Source organism: Lasioglossum baleicum, chromosome 11 (genome assembly GCF_051020765.1).
Source record: "Lasioglossum baleicum chromosome 11, iyLasBale1, whole genome shotgun sequence".
In the NCBI taxonomy this organism is placed as follows: Eukaryota; Metazoa; Arthropoda; class Insecta; order Hymenoptera; family Halictidae; genus Lasioglossum; species Lasioglossum baleicum.
The window spans coordinates 9,682,195-9,703,617 of record NC_134939.1 but is presented as its reverse complement, the minus strand read 5'-3'; the positions used below and the strand labels follow the sequence as shown (position 1 = coordinate 9,703,617).

Sequence of the window (21,423 nt, the reverse complement as noted above, 5' to 3'; positions counted from 1 at the left end):
TCAAAAAAAAACATTTTTTCTTTTCAAACATTTTCATAAAATTATTTATTTAATTGTTTCAAATTACGGCTACTCAGTTTTATCATAATCGCATGAAATCCACGGTTTACTCACGAGTTAATTTATTAAGAATGCTTCACTTTAAAGTCTCCCGACAGGGCAGTAAAGATCGTTTCCGTATCACAGGCTAACAATAAGTGCAACGCGTCCGCACGCATGCCGTGCACGTATTGACACTCGTGCGGTGTGCGGTAACGTGCGATCCGTCAACATACACATGCGTGGACGGTTCGTTGGTGGATTTCGCTATCGGGGTTGGCGCGGGTTCTAGTGCGTGGATGTGTTTGTTGTCTACACGCGGGGGTGGCTAAGAGACACAGCAGGATCGGGGGTAGGTAGTGGCGGAAAGAAACGCAGCCGCTGCCGTGCCACACGGAGACGTATACTAATTAAAGAACACGATTGTCTGGCCCGTTGTGCGAAGACATGCTAATTACATTTTTCGAAGGATAAGTCTCTCTTTTCGCTCCATAGACTTGGCCATGAATGAAGCGCGAATCTCGCGCCCGCTTTCTTTTCCTCGAATGAAAAGGATTTCTCTCTGTTCCTCTCTCTCTCTCTTTTCTGAATCGACGTGCACCTACCGAGCTCGTACAGAGTCCGACCCCACCTTGCTTCGCCATTGTGTCGCCAGCGCACGTGAGACGGTCTCTTTAAAAGAAACGGAAGGAAAAAAACTACTCGTTTTGCTCCTTCTGCTTCCGGTTTAAGTGTCGCGACAGTCAGACACGATCTCGCTGTAATCGTCGATCGAAGAAAATTTAAAATCGCGTTTTAAGGGGATTTTAAATGGAGAATCATTTTCTTCGGGGTGGCTACTAATTAGATGTGATCTCGTCGGATGGCTGATCAAAAAATTGAAGATCTGAAAATTTTAAGTGGTGTTTTAATTAGGTATCGTTCCGAGGCGATCGGTACGATTTTATCGGGTGAATGGACGCCGATCGACCGGCCGTTTGTTATAATGTTACGCAAATATTTGCAGATTCCGGTGAAGGATACGCGGTACTATATGTATACTATACGGACAGCACAATGACCGGTGACGAAAGCGGCTCGATTTAATAGAAATTACTTGAAATTGATTAAAATTACCATGAACGACCGGTTAAATTTGATTTATGCGCTGATGATAAAATCGGAATTATTATGAATACCGGCGCGGATGCTCTTGACTTTGTTGTGCGGATTTCGAATCGCACCGCGGAAATAGAGCATGCCGTTGCGAAATTATACCGGAAAGACTAGGCGTGTTTTTCTAAACGGTTTCCTCTGTTTTGTAGATTAACGAATGACGCCATAGCTGACAGTCGGTCGGTGCGCAAATAACGGGACACAAAAGGTAAGTCGAAGATCAATTGTTGTGTAGAATTGTTTGTTGTCTATGGACGCGCACCTTGATTATTGATCAAATGTGTGTATGCATTGGTAAAGGAAAAGATGAAGATTCAAATTGAAATTTTAATGAATATTTTTTTACTAATAACAATATCAAGGTGTGTCTCCTTTTCGTTGTAGGTATAAATGTAAAATGTTAATACTCGTGTTCCATTGGCAGTTTGTGCATTTGAACATATTTTTCAATAACACTCGTGGAGCAGTTAAAATTAGTGTATGAGATCAGTCTATTAAAATTTAATGAACTAGTTTGCTAAGAAAAATATTTTCAATGTTCAAAAATGTACCACTGCACTTGGAAGATTTGATGATGGTGTGTACCACAGAAATAGTTCGACAAAGAATTTAAAAAGGGTGCTGTGAATTAAGAAACGGTTAAGAAAACTACGAACCATTAAGAAGAAACACAGTTTTCTTCGATAAGCTAGACCATGTCAGACGATGATCTTGATCGATCCAAGAAAGATGAAACGTGAGCGCTGTCCGCAAGTTCCTTGCCCCCCGTTCCTCTGGCTCCCTGGCAAAGGTCTGATTCGACCAGTGCACTTTAATTCTTCCCCGGCTCTCCGCCGTTCTTTTTTGACTTTTGTACATCACCGGCAGGATTATGCGAGCAAAGAGCCGAGGTCTTTCCATGACGCGAGCGAATGCTTAGAATTTAAAATGCATTTCATATCGTTATGCTCTCCCCTTCTCTGGCTCGTGGGCTCTTCTTTTGCGGGGCACCGTCTCTCTCTTCTTCGAAGCGGAGGCGCGTGGTCCGTCTCCCTTTTTCTCCCTTTTCCTCTGGCAAACCCCTTCTCGCCCCTCTTTGCCCACCCCCTGTCGGCCCATGTTCCTCGCCCGCACCCGCGAGTCTCTCTCTCTCTCTCTCTCTCTCTCTGTCTCGTTTCTCTTTCCAAGAATCAGTCCTCCTGCCCACTCGTTCAACAGACGGCATATATGTCTTTATGAACGGTATGTGGAGTAGACAAGTGCATTAAAACCTCGGGCGTTAGTTCAAGCTTCAAGAGGAAGGAGGATGACTGGGTTGTAGGAGGGTAGGTAGATGGAGGGCTCAGGAGGACACACAAAGGAATGCAAAGTAAGAACCACGACCTCCGCCAACCCCGTTCTCGCGGCTAGCCCCTCCATTCCGCGGCTTCATCCGGCCTCATCCTCCGGCAGCCTTGCTCTCCTCCACCTCCTACGTCGTCGTCTCCACCTCCTCCTTCATCGTATCGCGTCCTCCTCCGCCTCTACCGGAGGTTACAGCGCATTATCATACAAGGCGGACCTCTCCTCGTCTTCCCTTAATTGTTTTCCACCCTGTTCTCCCCTGTTCCTCGATCCCCTTCCTATCCCCCCTCCCCCGAAACCCTCTAGGCCCCTGCACCCATCCTCTTCTCATCAGATCCTCCTCCAACCGGTTCCACAGCCGATCAACCAACGAAACAACCAAACCAAGCAGAAAGAGTGTTTCTCTTTGCCTCGAGTAGACACTCGTCGCGATTCTACGAGTGGTCACTCGTCAGCCGCCGAATTCTACGCGATCATCCTCGACCGGGGTCGGCTGGCATCAAAGGTAGAACGGTTTTGCGCCCGAGCCGTGAAACCTGCCACCACACCTACCAATCGGGGATGGAGGTAGGGGGTGGAATACCCACCCTTTCGTTCCCTGGGAATAAGAATCGGTTTTTGCGAGTTTAACGCTCTCTCGCTCTCGAGAACAGGATTCTTTTGAGGCTCCCTCTGATTAAAGGAGTCGCAAGGTGTCGGGGGATCTTTGTGCTTCAATTATCGGACCAGCTTCTCGTTTGCGCGAAGGTGTCGCCGTTCGCGGCACGGCATCGCTCGTTTGCCTACTTAATGCGAGACACCGAATACATTAAAGTCAACCATGGTCTCGCGGTGAAGCGAAGGCGAACCGCCGCACCGCGCCGTCAGTCTTTGTGCACCAGTCGCGATTTCCCTTCGCGAAACCCGTCGACATCGCGGATTTATATTTCGACAGGCTCGCACCCGGGTCGCGCGCGCGTTTTTCGGCAACGTTCCGTTGCTAGGTGACCGGCGACGCCGCTGTCTGCGATTGAAATTCATTTATACGACTTTCTGAACGCTCCGATGAACAATGGTTTATGCACAGTGAAAAATGTTTGCAGCCCGCTCCGATAAAATGTGATTTAATGGCGCGACGGATCTTTGTAACTATGTTCAAACACGGCTTTCGGGATATATATTAAGGCCGCTCGCGATTTTTCTGGATTAAATATCTTGTCTGTAATTATTGAATTTTCCGGTCCGGTTGACATTCTTTTTCTAAAATGTTTGAGCAGAAGAGAATTTTTCTGTGAACTGGTTCATCTGTACGGTAATTTTGCGTTCTTTCGGAAAAGGTTAGATTGTTTTATGTATTGAGTTCAATGTTAATAACGATATATTTATCTGTACAAGAATGTTGAGTTTGAGCAGAAAATAATCTGTGGAAGAACAAATTTAATTATTATACGGTGATTTTATATGTCATCCAAGGAAGTTTGTACGTTATATACAAGACTAGCATAAAACTGGTGACTTATTGGCTTGCCTATAATAATTATTTGCATCATTCAACTCACAATGTTCATGTATCAATGTTATGTTAAATTAGTTTAACATAAAGTTCTTCAGAAAAATAATTGTTTATTGAATATAATGAATTTACTCTTCATGAAGTTTTATGCTCGGAACATCACGAAGTGAGGAAATCTAGCTGCGATTGGCTGTGGGTAATCGTGTTTCTTATCAGTTATATTGATTAAATTTACGAGGCATATGGCATTGGTTCTTCCCATGATGGAAGTTCCGTTCCCCGATTAGTCATAGGAAGTTTCCAGAAACGAAGGATTAGCGTAACAACTTCGCATCACACATCGACATCTGTTTAAGATGAAACGGTTCACCCTCGATTGACCTCGGCGTAGGTAACATTTCTCAAACTCTCGTTAAGAGTTTCCTCCTGGAGATTCACAGATCGACAGTCCTTCCAAAACTCGATTACGTTGCTCCAATACTAGCCTTAATTAATTCTCATTACCTCACAAGCTCCACTTGCAATTTGAAAAACTATTACACCAATCAAAATGTATATTTCTCGTAAAAATGATGGAATCAAATTATTTCGTTAAAATTTTAATTAATATACTATGTACAGTCATGTGAGTATGAGCACTTAAACATTTTTGTGATCCATCAATGATGTGTGGTACTAATAAAGTATTTTAAGTACTGGACATCCACGTTGTTATTATCTACTTTTATTATCACAGACTGTGGATAACTGTGCAATAAATTGCATAATCCAGAAGCCATACAAAAATATTTTTATTTGGTGCTTATTATCTTACATGATAGTATACTCGTGATCTTCACACCAGCTCGTTGCTGTAAATACTGTATTGTTTTAAATAATCCGGTGTAACTCACGTAATTCGTACACCAAACACTTCCTCTGTGCACGGTTGATTAGACAATATTTGCGTAGGTGTAACGCGACTTGACATTCGATTGAAAAATCTCATGGCCCCGGCCGGCCGGGGCAAATTGAAATGGAAGTTGAACGAGGTTAATGAAATAATTAATTTATATACGCGGCCGCAACGAAGTGGTCGCGCGAATTTCAAACACGCGCGTGTTGTACATACACGCGCGCTTTGAACAGCGAGAATCCGCTGCGCGAGCGACTTCACAAACACTTTCTTTTATCGAATTTACAAGCGGCCGCGCACACCGCCCAGCCCAGTGTAACACAATTACAAAGCCATAACATACTAATTCGTTTAATTCCAAATTATCACCCCTGATTTTACGCGTTGTTGAGCGACGTTAACGCAGCGCTCGCGGTAAAAGCGATTTACGTCGATTATGCATATGAGCCACGGAAACCGTCACAAATTTTATTACGAAGAGCCAAACAGGTAGCGATCGTCGAGAGCCCTCGACGAAATGGCGGGAACCGTTAGTTCGTCCCTTGATAGGTTACCAAAATCACCGACTCAACGGGAGGATGCATCGAACGGTGCACAATAGCTGCAGCGTCATTATTTTCACTCTTACACGTATTTCATTATCGAAGTGTTCTGAAATTCTTCACTTCATGCTGAAACAACATATTCCACCAGCTAAATTTTTCATTTGTGCCTGCGAGTAGCTAACACATTTTCGAATTGCTCAGGGTCTTATTTAATTGAGGAAAGAGTAATCTACATGAAAATTTTTTACATCGGTTATGGAACACTCTGTGTACGCATTCTCAGAATGAAATGAAGAAACGGAGCCGATCTTGTTTCACTCAGAGCTCCCATGCTGCAGCGACAAGATCCGGTCTTCGACCACCAATCAAACATGTAACGCGAGATTGCGCAACGCGGGATCGCGAGACCTGGATTCCGTTGGAAATCACGTAACAGACTGAATCTTAGTAATTTCCTCTGGCGAGTGAGTGAATCGCCGGTGTTCGGAGAACGGGCGACACCGGAAGCGCGAAGGGACCGTCGATCCGTGGATCGCCGGTGAACCCGGTGCTAGGTGGGGCTCTGTTGGTGTGTCGCGATTGCCCGAGGAACGTGGAACAAACGGTGAAGCCCAGAGGAAGGCGTGTAAGTGCGTCGAATCGGTGGAAACGAAGGCGAGCCAATGCACGCTGAATGGCCGTCGAGAATGGCGAACGACAATGGACGATCGGCGCGTTCTTCCGGAGCGATCGTCGTTTTCCGCGCGGCTGTATCCTACATCCTACACATCCTCCACGTCCGACGCCCATTGCCACGAACGGGGCCGGATCTTCGCTCTCTTGGGCCCTCATAGAGTCGATTGGACCCCGTCCCGGTCGTCCTCTATGCCCGCCAATCGCGACTTTCGAACGAGCTTCGCATAAAGAACCTCAGGATAATTGCGGCCACGGCCCCGCGCGCTCGCACGCAATCCGCAATCGCAATCGGCTTCGCAATCTGCTTGCAATCTGCTTGCCAGATATAGCCGCCGAGTTCTTTTCGAGATGCCTCGGCGACGAGGCTAGCATCGATTTCCCTATCGCCAACCCTATCTCCTATTCGCATTCAGTCTATACGTTATACTCGCAACCGGCGGCGTTACCTCCAGCCGGACACTTGACGAAGCATTATTCCCAAAGATGAGATATCGGCTATTTGATCAATCATTTGGAGGACGGTGATTCGGCTAATGGGTATTTTCCTCCGCATTGATTGCCGATAGGGGTCTCCTCCGACGGCAATAAATACGATACTGATAGAAAGTTGATTGGCAACCGGGGGATTTTACTTCGTTACCATTGTAATTAATTAAGACGCTTGTACCCGCTGTAGAACCGACGATCGATCCGGATATTGAATAGTAATGTAGAATTCCGATGTGGAGTTTGTGTGCGAGACAAAGGGCGGATGCAAATCATATAATAGTCATCCATTTCACGAGGATTCTCTGATCTTCTTTCGTTATTTGGTCCTTTGGCGTTCCAATTTTAAGTGGCTGTTGCACTTTTTGCGAATTGCACTGTTTCAGACCGATGAGTTCGTAACCAGAAATTTATACAAAATTTTATGGAGAAAATCCAAATTCTCTTGCCTGCATCAAATTCTGTTAAATCTCTTATTAATTTCGTAAAACCATTTCTTGAAATTATTCTTGTAAAAAAGTAAATGATTCTTGGATTTATTTCTCGTAAGATATAAATAATATAATATTGCACTTTCGATGAGGACCATTGTTTAATTAATACACGACGAAACCAACTGACAAAGTTGTAAATATTAGGATTTGTTTGTTATTATTACTGTCAAGTTTCCGCCCTGGAAGTCCACAAAGTGACAGCAAGATTGTGCATAAAAAGAATTGTAGCCATTCGTCTATCGATCAGTTTGACATACAACATTCGGCTGGGCTGAAAGCGCAGGTCGAAGTAAGATTGCAGGCAATAAATTGTAAAACCGGAGTGCTTAGGTCATGATGTAATGAATGCCGAACACAGATTATATCCGTGGATGGAGAGCCTATTTACCTAGAAACCGAGGGTGTGTTTAGGAGGAAGGGAGCGGAGAATTTCATTGATACGAGGGTGAAGCACGTCCACAGTTACTTGCACACAATACAACCACTATACGTGACGCGTGTGTGTTGCGGTCGTAGGTTTATGAGTCGTCACAATGAGACGTACCAAGATAACTCTGTGTCCAATGTCTTCAACATTCGATCGTAATTACTCATCTCCGAAACGTAGATAACTGGCCTGTTTCAACGGGAAATTAATTGCGGTACGAAGATGGACATGCTTCACGAGTCAGAGTCGTAATTGTGGCACAAAAGACACATTTCCTTTCCTGCACATTTCACAACTTCATCTTGTTTTACATACATTGTTGAAACTTCATCTTGTTTTACATACATTGTTGAAACTTCTTCAGTCTTTTATACATTGTTTTGTAACTTTGACTACTTAAATTTCATTGTTCTTCTTTTCGTTTGACACTTCGTCCTTGTATAATTCGTTTATAATTGATCTATTTAATTTAATTTTGTTTGACAAACATTGTTTATCTTCTAGTTTAAAAGTTTGGTTTCATAAATTCTTTTGAAATTCGACTGTTTTAAGACGGAATGCATTTCCTTGTGAACATTGATTTAGTATTACATCTTTCGAATACAATTAAGATTTTCAATGATCATTGATAGTCTCAATCTCAAGCCCTAAAGTAAATAATTTTCCATTGAACGTCGATCTCCGAGTAAATACTTATCCTCAAACATTAAAGATTCCGTGCACACTTATGGTTTTAAATAATTATAGAGTGACTTGTTCAGTGAATCAACACATAATATATACACATTGATATACTACTTGAATCACGAAATGTAACAAAGAGCAAAACCTGACGCATTCGAGATTCGACAAGAGCCTCGGAAAAAAGAGTTGTCGAGAAGAATATTGCCGTAATATGGTTCTTGCGAGATATCGCCGCTATCGTCCGGCGATATTTCCGGTTCCTGCTCAAGAAGTGTGCTGCCGAAGATAATTCATTATCGCTCCGGTACCGGACTTTCTGTCCCTTTTCTCCGGTGATGTAGGAACGAACGAACGAACGAACGACAGAAGACGGGCGTGTTGATGCTGGGTAGCGGTCGGCGAGGGAAGGAGAAGAGGCAAGATAATTAGAGAGGGAGGGTAATCCTGAATCAGCGTCATCGAGCGAGCGAAACGTATCCTCCTCGTCGAGTGAGCCAACCGGATGCACATTGTGCGCCGTTCTTGCGCGTTCTCTCGTCATCGTATAAAGACAACCAGCTCTCGCGTTGAGACGCGTCGACGGAGAAAACCCAATGTCAACGTCGCCGCGTTTATCGACCAGTCGCACGCGCCTGTCGTGTTTTCTTTTCGCTCATGTAACCGCGGAAAAGCGCGCGCCGCACCGCTACGGCTTCATAGGCGAGCGTATAGATCGCTGAATAGATCCCCGGCTGCGTGAACAAGCCGTTCGATCGAAAACCTGTCCAATTGCCGGTGATACTTTCCCCGACCCATCAGCGTCCTTACCGGGGAACGCAAATTGTCACCTCGGATTTTTTTCAGCAGATTTTTCCGATTTTTTGAACAGTGAAAAATTAACTTGACCTTACAATTAGATGCAGCTTCGAGTCTGGATAATTTCTTATCAGTGCTAAAGAGGGGACAGGTATAACCTCCTGATTTGTCTGAATCAAAAAATTGTCAAAAATCTCCCCCACATATTAATACCATTATACACATAAATATTCTACATACATTCCGAACATTTCCTTATCGCAAATCCACAGCGAAAGAAGCAATAATCAGAAAATCAGCGGATAACGAAATAGAGACTGTCATTCGATTAGAGCAACGGGAGGAACGAAGACGAGGAACGGCTACATAATACGATAAATGGGAGGATAAGCGGATCTCGATCAGCGTGGAAGAAAGAAGCTTCGGTTAATGAGAAACAGAGTGAAGCATCTCGGCGCTGCAATCGAAGGGGGCATTCATCGGACAACAGCGAACAAAACGATGCAATTTCTGAATGTCTTGAAATTCTGAAGTGTAGCGCTCGGACGAACAGTCAAGAATGATAATCTATAGAATGCGAAGGAATTTTTCGGGGGTTGGTTGAAGGGGGTTTGGATTCGCGGGGGTGGGTTGCCGACTGCATCGGCCGTTGCAGGAGAAAGATCCGGAGCATCGAACGGTCGAACCATCGAGCTCGTCTCATGACTCGCGGTATAAAACAATATTGATTGGAAGTACAATGCGGGAGGAATTATGGGGTGGATGGGTCGAGGGAGTGGAGGGTGGACCACGGTGCATTGTGCTCGCTGCGTCCGGTCAAACTTTTCATCATCCCTCGCAGCCTCTCTCTTCCTGCATTTCTCTCTTTTTCCGTCCGCGCGCACCGGCCGCCCTATTCCTTTCTTGTTGCCCTTTCGCTCTCCCTTTGCCGCTCCTTTTTTCTCTTCTTCCCCCCCGGCCGCCAATAATTATTGCAGTTCGTCTCGATTTCGATGGCCGCCCGATGACCATCGCCGCGTTCTTCAAATTTCTCCTGCCTTTTTTCCATCGTCCTGCGATTAACGCGCCACAGATTGCGCATCTAAACGCGCAAGACACCGCGGAAATCGAAAAGCTTCCCTCGAAAATATTTTCTCAATTTTTTTGTACATTCTTTGCTGAATTACGTGTAGTAAGCTAGTAGAAAGTGGAAAAGTCCTACTTTAATTGTGCATAAAGATCCGTTAAGTAATAATAAAATTAAATAGGAATATAATGAGAATTTGACTAGATTTTCATCTGAACGTCGACTATTGCGACGTTCTCAATTTATATAGGTATCTCTAACAAGTCGATCAGTACACGTCGATTCTATACATAGAATCCAATTTAGAGTCAGAAAACGTTGCATTTTGTCCAGCCTAGGCATCTCTCGAATCAAGACGATCCAGCTCGGATATTCGGGAGATCTAACGAGCCCTCGAACGATAGCCGCGGTAACAAGTCTGAAGGAGCGAAGTTGGTCATAACACACGTGTATCATTACATGCTCGCTCGGGTAGTTTTCCGGAGTTCCGACTTTTCCGGTAGCGAGAGGCGAGAGACGAGGCGGAAGCACACCTTGCCGCCGATTCCTCTGACTTTGCGCTCATACGTGGAACCGTCGGGGGGTGTATCGGGGAAGCGCGAAGCAATCGAGGCTCATAGAAAGAGCCTTTCTCGTTTTCTGTGTACCCTTCGAGTCCACTTCGTCTACCTGACGGAGGAGTATCGCGGGCCAGGCCGCCTAGAGTTATCGTGTAGCTACACGATACTTGCCCGTTCTCCGAGTTGAAAGCTATTTTCCCCTGTGCCGGAGAAAGTAGACGCGGGTTTAGGTTCTGCCGCTTTTCAAAGTGAGTTCCTCGAACCTCGCGATTCGAACGAACACGCCGCGCCGTCCTCTGCCCTTTTCTCTGTTTCTCTCTCGCGTATCGCCTCGGCACCTCTCCGTGTTCCTCTCTTCCTACCGACACCCCTCTCTCGTTCCCTCCGATTCTCTCTTGTGGAACTACCCCCGCCCCCGATTTCTTTCTCTTCGTCGCCTTCAGACTTTGTGTCCATGATACCCAGTGCCGATCGCATCGGCCATCGTCGTTTAATAAAGCCGCAATAAAGGCGCTGCCTGAGAGGATCCATCTGATCTGCGGAGCGTAATTGCGAATAATCCAAGTGTACACAACGCGTGTGTTTGCTGGTATCTAAAGAATGCGCGTGTGTGGGTGGGAGAAACGTATGCGTCGTGTCGCTGAGCCGAGCCTTTGTCGGCTGCTCGGTGATATTAGTTTTCAAAGTTTCCGTATACCGTCCGAGGGACCGAACGGCCACGGAGTTTTAAATATTACCAAAGTTGTGTAACACTTGATTTCGATGAATAATTGGTTTTCCCGGGGTACCAACCCCCGCGTAGGGGCGCGGACACGCTGCGAACATCGGCGCCGGGTTTTCCATCTGAGGAATTGAAATTTCCTGTAACACATCGAGTTACGCGGCAGAAATCGATTTCGTTGAACTGTACATAGCTTTTCGATCTTCGACCATTGATTTAATGAACAAGCTTAAAATGAGAACCATTTTGTGCCAAGCACGTCAAAATTACCGATTAAAGTCGACCATCGTACCAACTCAATATGAAATTATTTCAAAGTATCAATATTCGAGTTCAACAGTAAAATTTATATGAAAAACAATTTATGACTGGATTGCGAATTTTATGAATTTAGAATAATATAAAATAGTTTAAATTGCGAGGAGAAGAAACGAATATTTATTGGGTTCCAGTAATTCGAAGTTGTCCAGATTTGAAATCAAAATCGTACACAACCTAAATCGATTTCTTCCCTGGGACGAGTATAGTACTGGCTTCTCCCCCATTGTAAAGTGCGGAAGTGACAATCGAAGCCCGTCTTCGTCACCCTATCAACGGTAGTTACACGAAACCGGGAGGGATCGGAAGAACGACCGGTCCTTCGATCCGTGTCGAGATTGTTTTGTGAGCGATTCGATGTTCGGGGAAGAATAGTGGACATTCTTGCCAGCCGTATACAGTTTGGTAATTTATTTCTTGCCGGATCTCCTGACCACAGGATGCCTGACGAGGGTGGCCCAGAGATTCATTTCCGAGGTGTGTGCTCTACTCCCTTCACCCGCCCCTCTGCCTCCAACTATTTCCGAATTAATTAAACTATCGAGGCGACCGAGTGTGCGATTGAATCGTTAATTAGCGACCGCCCTTCGTCTACACTCCCTACGAGAATTAAGGCAACCGGCGTGTCCTAGCCTTTATTTACACTTGCCCTGTCGATAAATCCTGTGTCTTGCACGATCTTTCCTCGTTTCTTCAAATTTATAAAATTAGCGGCGATGCAAAGAATAAATTGTATTAATACTAATTAGTAAATTCTATTAATCTGTCGACTGTTTTAAACTGCACCAGCTCGATCTTTTCATAGAATCTGCCTGAAAGGAGCATCGACAACTATTACAATAAAGAATATTGACTTACTAATTGATTTCTTGTAGGGTTATGAGAAACGTTTCTCAATGCACTCATTCAGCAATGATTTTATCAAGATCCTATACAGAGTCCGCGTTTAGAGCCGACAAAACGTCGACAGTCTTTACGGTTGCAGCCGGCGATTCTATAATTCGTCGATAACGTTATCGACAATTATCGGCGAATTAATCGAGTACGTTTAAAGGAGCAACGGCCGGTTCCTGGGAAGATGAAAGGTGCATTACCGTGCCGATATCGAGCGAATTTCTTCTCGAGGGAAAAAGGTCGGCGAAGGGCGGGGGCCTTTCGGAGGATCCTGAATCCGTAGATGCAAATTATTTGCTCATCCGCCGGCATTCGGACACGAATCGTCCCTGCTGCTGGGGCTGAAAGAACCACGCAAGATTGTTAAGAATTACACAATGCTGTGCGACAAATGAAGCGTTTCAGGGAAAAGCCTCCGCCGCCGCGCGGTTTTGCGGCCCTCCCCCGCGTCGTGCGCGAAAACAAGTGAGAGCAAAACCAGGGGAGAAAGAGAGAGAGAGAGGGAGAGAGAGAGAGAGAAAAAAAGAGAGATCGTCCGTGCACGGCGCACAAGCCTCGGGAGCTCCATCAAGCCCTTCGAAGGGTTATGAATAAGGGATGAAGTTCCTGCGTAGTGGCGCACATACGCCGCCAGTGTCCACGCATTCATACGAACTCAGCCAAGTTTTAAGCTCGATTGTATGTCGGTAAACGAATAAATGTGCAAATTTGACGAACCAGAGCCGCGCTCTCTCGCCCCCTGGCTGCCCTCCCCTTCTTCTCTGCCCTCACCCACCCCCGTAACGTCACTCTATTCCTCTCCTCGTCCTATTGGAGAACGGACGCGTGAACACGCACCGTTGACAGCAACGAGTGTACGTGAAAGAAAATAAAAAAAAAGATTGACATGCAGGACGGAGATAGCGAGAAGAAGATGACATTATGCTCGGGTACGGCCGTGCCTCCATATTTTCCGGAATTACCTGGACGCGTCGTAGCTCTGCGTGCACACACGCTGTGCCTGTCCGTCCTCCTCCTCTACCTCCCTCTCTATCTCACTCTCTGTTCCCGGCGCTCCTCTATTTTTCGCTTTTTCTCTGTCACGAGCACGCACATACACAATCGCGCACGCACACAACAGAGGCTCGCGGGGTCGCAGAAAAATCCAGCAAGTGCGTTGCGCGTGTCGACACACCGATCGACCCTCATGGACACGCTGGGCGTTCCTACGCGCGGGTCCGTGAATAAAAATAATTAACGGAAAATATATACGAACGTCGAAGCGGCGATTGATTTACGGGGGAGCGCGAAGGCACGAGGCGGGACCCGTAATTTCGCAAAAACCGCGTATCTGTGGGTTCGGCTTCGATTTTTGTTTTTACCCTGGCCAACCAGATCGACTGCACACCTCCTGGCCCCTCCACACACCCTGTCCTCCTCGCTTGCACCCCCGCTGTCTCTCTCTCCCTCTGCCCATTTCTCAATATACCCCCGCGAAACAACCGTGTGTGTTTGCCCCTGTATGTACGTACGTGTATGCACAGGCATGTATGAATTTACGCGGACGAATTTTTTTTTCACTACTCATCGTTCTCTCAAACCGTGCGAACTCAACGGGCCATGATACTCGTTGCCGCAGATATTACGGATAGTTAAGCAATGGTTTTTCGCATTTCATCAAATACACTACCGGGGATACTTCGGACACGGACAATCGTGTTTTTGTGCGGTCGAGGGGTCTTGTTTCGCGATCGACTGACCGGTTTCTTTGAATTCCGCCGATACCGCGCGAATTTACGCCTCTTTTTTCTTAATTGATTACCAGCGGAATTGTTCCGTGTCGCTTTTAATCCCTCACTCCGCGATTTCTCTCGTAGCCCAATAACATTTTTTTGTCGTGAATAATTCCCCACGACTGAAAAAAAATTTGCATTCATCGTATATTTAATGGCCAAATGTTGACAACAAAAATGTGGTATCTCGTTTGAAAGAAATAAGTAAGATTCATGTTGAAGGGTTAATCCCTCAGTACACCCAATACTATACTAAGATTCGCAGTCCAATTATTATTAAACCGTCAATTAACAAATAACTGTGAAAATGTTGTCGTGTTTTGTAAATACGACACTGTATATTAACATTGACACCGGAGGTGAATTAATGCAATTGCTTTATTACTAGTTGAACAATATTTGCAATATTTATCATCATGCCGATTTAATTTCGCTGCAAGGTACAATTTCGCTCCTAATCCTGCGCGAAACCATTTATCTGATAAATCCAAATTGTTCATTATAAATATTCAAAATTACCACGGTTCATCACCCGAAAAATCCAATTTATAAATTCAAATTATAATTGTCAGAAACTACCGAAATGAACGTAATAAGTTTTTCATTTTGTGAACGTGAGCTTCATTAAACGGACGTGATAATTCATCCCATCTACTACCTAAAATCGTCTAAACAAATTTAATGTCTCGAAGCATACAATTTTCGAACCACTCTACAGAACAGTTTCCAACTGATTAAATGAATCTCATTCATCGAAATAAATAAAATACATAAAATCTCACATTTAAACTCAGCTACATTCAAGCTTACGAAAACGTCTCTGCAGATTTTCCAAGAATCCAACTTCACAAAAACACCATATTCAGCGCGACGACGTCGCTAAGCCCCTGGAATGACGCCAACGCATTCGAGCGTACAAACTTGCAAGTATTTGGCAGATGGCAGCGATCCTGGCACCAGCAATGCAATTTACAACTTGAGATCCTTTCAAGATCGTATAAAGAACACGGCGAACAAATCCGCGATTTAAATAATCCCCCATATAATTAGCCAGCGGCACTCGACCCGTTAAACGGCTCAAGAAGCTCGTCTCTGACCGCGTTTCTTCCCATTCGTAATCAGTCCAGCATTTAACGAGTCCTTTCTCCTCCTAGAGCGGAACAATTGCTTTCTAAGCATGCGTTTATTCCGCTGGCAGAGAGCTGCACACAGGAGAATCAAAAACGATAAACGCGACAGCGTGTTCCCGAGGGCCCAAGATAATAACTTTTTTAATTAAAGGAACCACTTTGACGGCGCAGGAAACATGGCCGGATACGTCGACAGGCTGGCCTGTGCCGTTTCGCGTGACATAAGTCAGCAGCGCCGGCTGCACTTTGCATTATCTTCTCCTTAAAAGGGTGAAACGGTTTACAAAGCAACCGGGCTTGCGAGGCGTGGGCGTGGGTGGAGGCGATTTAATGCCGTGAACGACTTTCTCACCCCACCTCCGGGGGTGGTTGGTGAGAAAAACGAAGCGCGCGCGAAGCTAGAGAGAGGTAAGAACCGCGGGGGCCGAGAAGGACAAGGTGATAGGGCCACGGGGCCGGCTGAAGAGGGACAGATGACGAGTCTTGTAGACATAGTGCTAGGGGGTGCTTAGTTCTGCCGGGTGTGAAAAGCGGAGGAAAACGCAAGAGAGCTTTTTTTCTTCTCTGTTGGCCTCTCTCTCGGCGAAGTAAGTGGCTACATCGTGCACAGCACGTAAGTCCACAGGTGTCCGCGGACAATGACTCGCGTCCCTGTTGTGCGTCTGGGCGCTGACTATGTGTACGTGTGCTACGGTATATAGCCGATCCGGTGTGTGTACGTTCGCTGATTTCCAACAGGGTGTTGGTGTCAGTGCACGTACGCGGATCCTTCGAAGGGGTTGGGACTACCGGGAGAAGTCTCTTAATTTCCGTGCTTCGGGACAAAGGGGGAAAAACGAGCGCTCGAGAAAAGAGCCGAAGGTAAAAGTGGGGCCGCGTCTCGCGTGACGTCGCGTCTCCTCTATTCCACCCCCGCAGGCGAATCGTTCTTTCTCTCGTTTCCGGCGGACCCGTCGTCTTCATCCCACCATGGTCCTCCTACGTTGCTTCTTCCCACCGGTTTTTCTCTCCCTTAGCTACCCCCCTCTTATTCGAGCGAGCGAGCGAGATGATGGTAAATAGAGAGAAACAACCGGCGACAACACGGCGAGGGTGCATCGCGGACCCGATACACGCGTATACGCAAACATTCGTGCGCAACAGACGACGATCCTTTGACTCTATCCGCGATTCGCAGGCTTCTGCTGCTGTCGCTTGCCGCTGCTTGCTGCGGCTGCGGCTGCAACTGAGTATGCAGCCCGCTCGAACAGCCGCAGGATCGCCGTGACTTTAATTCCGGAATTGTTTGCTCCGCCTTCCCTCAGAAGTTAACTGAAGTGGCACAGAAGTTTTACCGCCGTCGTACGTGCCGCTCCAGCTTCGGCTCATCCTGCGATTGTGCGCGCACTGTGGAACCACTGCCACACACACAGCCCCATTCCCGGATATAAGGCGCCCTTTCATCGAGGACATGCACAGTCGAGTAATCGCGTTCGACGCTTGTCTCCACCTACCGAAACTCCCCCCTAATACAGGTTCAAAAGATATTGAAAACTCGGATGTTAATGTGACGGGATCGGGCGTAGGTTTCTTCCGCGTTGCTTTGCGAGGTAGCCGTTTCGAGAAAGAAAGGTTGCACACAGTTATTATAAACAAATTTAAATTATTCACGCGTAACTGAATTTTTATTGATTTTATAGATATAAAGGAAACCCTGTTTCCCTTGAAACAGTAAACAAATTAAAAGATTTAAAAATATATCTTGCAATTAATGCAGACTATTTTAACATCTGCGGTAATTTCTACGTGCTCGGATAGCGCGCTGAACATTCCATAATTCATAAATAACCAGCGAACAAACATTCTTTGAGGAGCGCAAGAACAACAAGAGGAACTTGGTAGGTTACTTTCTTCAAGCTCCATTTAGCTGGCGCGGCAGTTAACGAGCCGAGAAAATCAACACGGAGGGTGGGGTAATTAGCAGGCACTTGCTGTGAACTAAGAAATTCTTTCGAGAGATAGATAGAGAGAAGAAGGAGGGAAAGAATAAGGGGGGTGAGATTTCCTCGGGAAACGGGCGTCTCTAAGAAACGCCGAACTCTCGAAGTCTTGTAACCTGTTGGAGCAACCCCTCTATGGAGATAAAGTGCTTTCTTGGCGAAGAGTAAAGAGGAGAGAGAGAGAGAGAGAGAGAGAGAGCCGAAGTTTAGTGGGGTTCACCGCCTGAGAATCTTGAGATAGTCGGGATAAAATCTATAGAGTGACATAGATGGACCCGAACGGGGGTGCGAGGAAACGAGACAAAAAGGCACGCGACCGGAGATGTTTCCGGGCGGAAGGATGCGAGAAAAGCGAGCCCTTAAAGCGAGAGAGGCGGAAGGAGATACCGAGCAGCTAAGAGCTCTTTGAAGAAGTGACACCTTTGTTTTCCCACGGGGTGTTGAAACGTGCGACGAAGGGTTCGTAGTCTTGAGGAAAATTGACGGCGCGAGGAAATTATGTGGAAACCGAGATAATGCCCTCGGGGCTCTCGGAATCTGCTTAATCCGCACATCGATCTTGCAAATTTTGTTCGACGTGTCAAAACCTCGACAAATACGGCAGAACTTCCGTTATCCGGACCTCTCATATCTGAATTCACTCCACAAATAAATCGGCATATATTGACAACATAAATATAATTATAAATTGTATTTCACCTAGGATTGTAAATCATTCCTCTTCTAGTCAACAACCACCTCTAATGTGACCGGAAACCACTTCACAATCTTAAACAATTCATATATTTATTGCATGCTCACTGAGGATCTGGTTCAGCACGGAAATTAAACAACTGTCCTATTAGTCGAATGTTCCATTAGTAAGGATAATCGAGGGTCGATGTCGCTCTTATAAATTCTCATGTTGTCGTTTTAGAAATAGCACACCATTATATGTATTTAAACTTTTTCGGCGTTTTTGGACGTTGTGCTTTTAAAAAAAAACGTTTCGATCGACTCCACGCGTTAGAGTTATTTAAAAGTTCTCGGGGGAAAGATTGACAGTTTATAGGCAAAACGGGATCGCTCCAATATGAAATTTAATTTCCGTAGAATGGTTTAATTAAAACACGCTGCACCTGTTGTTTGCAGTAAGGACAAAACGAGAAATTGTGTTATGAAGGCGTCACAATTTTGTGGGCATACACTGTACCATACACGTTGTTAATATGAACCTGTAGTAGATTCAAGATAGTGGACAATTGCAGAATTTGAAGATATTAGTTGTATAAATTCATTCGTAGCCCCTCGAGAATTTGTTGATTATTTACAATATATCTCTATCTTACATCTAGTAATACAACTAATACATCAATACTTCTAATAAATCGAAAACTTCGGACACCAAAACTTTGGATAATCGCGACCCTATTGCACTTTCGTTACACGACTTCGAGCAATAATTCCTAGATGAAAATTCCGTGCTTGATCGAATGCTGAAATATACGATTCTCCCAATTCCGTTCTGCCGAACAAAACGATTGAATATCATGCTAAGAGTTCGAGTGAGGCTCGATCGCGCGGTGAATGGGGTGTCTGGTCGCGGGACGACAACGGGACAATCGAAATGCTCGAATTTTCGTCGGACCACGTCAACTTGCGAGCACGCACGGAAATTAAATCGATTATCCTTGGCGCATTGTCTCCGTGGCGCGGAGCAATTTCGACATCTGCCGAATGGCAGCTGAGAAAGAGGAGCATCATCTCGAATTACCATCGGGGGCGGCCCTGCGATCTCTGTCTGTAGCATCCGCCCTGTCACTAATCCGAAAAACCTCGAAGAAGGTTCATCATCTGCTTGTAGGTGGCTGTCTGTCTAGCAGCCGATGAATGCCAGTCGTCTCGTGTTTACGGCGTTTTGTGGGCAAACAAAATCGGCGATCTCTTCCTCCACTTTTGCTGCTTATTTTCGACGACGAGTCCCCCAGTTGCCACCCCCATACTTTTCCGTCCCCGCGTTTCGGAGCTAGGTGGGGGTCCTCTCTCTCTTCTTTATCTCCGCGGTTTGCTGTTTTCTTTTGTCGGTGTGCAGCCGAGCGGGCCGCCGGTGTTCTGCATATTTTGAATATATCCGAATGGATCCCTGTGCACCTTTCTGACGTGCGCGCAGCCAGCGCCCGGAGAGGCGGCGCCCTTTTTTCCAACGGAGAGCGAACGTGATCGAGTGCATCCACGATATTCTCCTTTCGCTCGTTCCCCGCCGGAAGGACACATCGGCCCTCCATATTGACGTAACAGTACGACACTGGGGCTTGTTAAATATTTATTCCCGGCCGGGCGACACAATGGCCGCTCCTCGAGGAAGAGGATCACCGCACAAAAAGAACAGCAGCCGCTCCGCTAAAAGTCACGCGCCACTGAAAAGCTCACGGTTTCGCGACCTGGTGGAACCGATCCATTTCACCGACGCACTGGTAGAACGAGAAAACCCAATGTGGGGCATGCCGTCCCGGAAGTTCCAGGTGAGACCCTGTTTAACGTCGATACCGGTAATAGGTGCGACGAGGGGGTGTGCCTTGACGTTTTGTGGAACTTGAGGTGTAGACCTCTGAAGGATGAAAATGGGCAATTCATGAGAAGTACTAGCTTGTCTGCATTAAGAGTAAAGCTTCCACAAAATAAATAAGATTGCATACTACTTAAAGGTCTATATTATGAACAACGTTCCAATAAAATAAATTACGCGTGTGAATAATTTATTATAAGTTGACTATATTATGAGTAAAGTATCCATTAAATAAATTACATAAAACAAATAAACATTATTCTAATATAATGCCTGTGTTACGAGTAAAGTTTTGCTGAAATAAATTGTCTGAAATAATTAAAGATTCAATTATATGTAAATAATTGGTTAATATAAGCTTATTGACCGATATCTCCTATTGCAATATATATTATGGGTAAAGTTTTCATAAAATAAATAAATACTAGTCAAACACAATGTCTATACTACGAGCAACGGTTCCACAAAATAAATTGCGCAAAATGAATAAGGATTTGGTAACGCGCGAGTAATTGAACGTAAGCTGATTGGCCTAAAGCGATTTGTAAGCTTTGGATGGCTGTTCACGAGCCATAAAACGGCCGGTTTCCAATAAGGAAGTATCATTCATCCTATTCCACGAAGAAGGGGGGTGACTCCAACAGGTTTCAAGACGCCGGGTGGAGCCCTGAATCGTCTTCGCGGCTGCCAGCCCCTAAGGAAACACCATCCCTTTTACATCTTACAAGTTAGTCGCTTCCTGATCCTCAAGGAGGTCCACCCTCCCTTCGTAGCCAAGCCTGGGTTTTCTTAGCCCCTTCACGGACGAGAAACTTCCCTCCGAAGATTTTCCGGGCCGGAGGGTACGGTGGGAAACCTGTTGATGAAAAGAGACAAACAGTGGGATGAGAGGGTGGCCTCGGGAAAAGAAACGAAAAGCGTTTTCTTATGACGATACCGCCGAGGCTGCCTCACCATCCCCCGCCTCGCCTCGAGGCAGCGTCCTCCTACCCCCGAGGCGCCCTCGAGGGAACAAGATATCAACTTGTTGCTGTTGGGATTCAGCCTGGGCCAAGGATCTAGAGGGTCGAGCTTTTTATTTTATTATTTAGAGACGGCACGCGAATCCGGCGATCCCCTTTCCCTCGTCAAGCTTTTCTCCCCTTTTCGTGGGTTAGGAGCGTTTTGTTTCGCAGCCACAGGAAAAACTATGATAACGCTGCCACCGAGGGGACACGCATACTTTTTCATGCGTTTTCCCTTCTGGAGAGCGTGAATCAAAAGGTAGTTTACTCCGGTGTCATCGTTCTCATAGAATTTTGCGATGAAAAATTATTATGACCGCCGATTTTATACATTTTTATACGTAACAAAAATTGGTAGAAGCATTAAAATCATTTAAGTACTTATACCTGAGTATTATCCTAAATTTATTAAAATTATTGAACG

At 45.6% G+C, this 21,423-nt stretch overlaps 1 protein-coding gene across 2 annotated transcripts in view; it reads left to right on the top strand.

Moving 5' to 3' along the window:
* Positions 1–21,423, top strand: part of LOC143213454 (uncharacterized) — a 109,317-nt gene that overhangs the window by 17,993 nt on the left and 69,901 nt on the right. For both annotated transcript variants that reach the window (XM_076433326.1, XM_076433327.1), the window contains exon 2: positions 1,344–1,402. The gene's annotated coding sequence lies outside the window, so the exon portion shown is untranslated. The remainder of the gene's footprint in view (positions 1–1,343; positions 1,403–21,423) is intronic.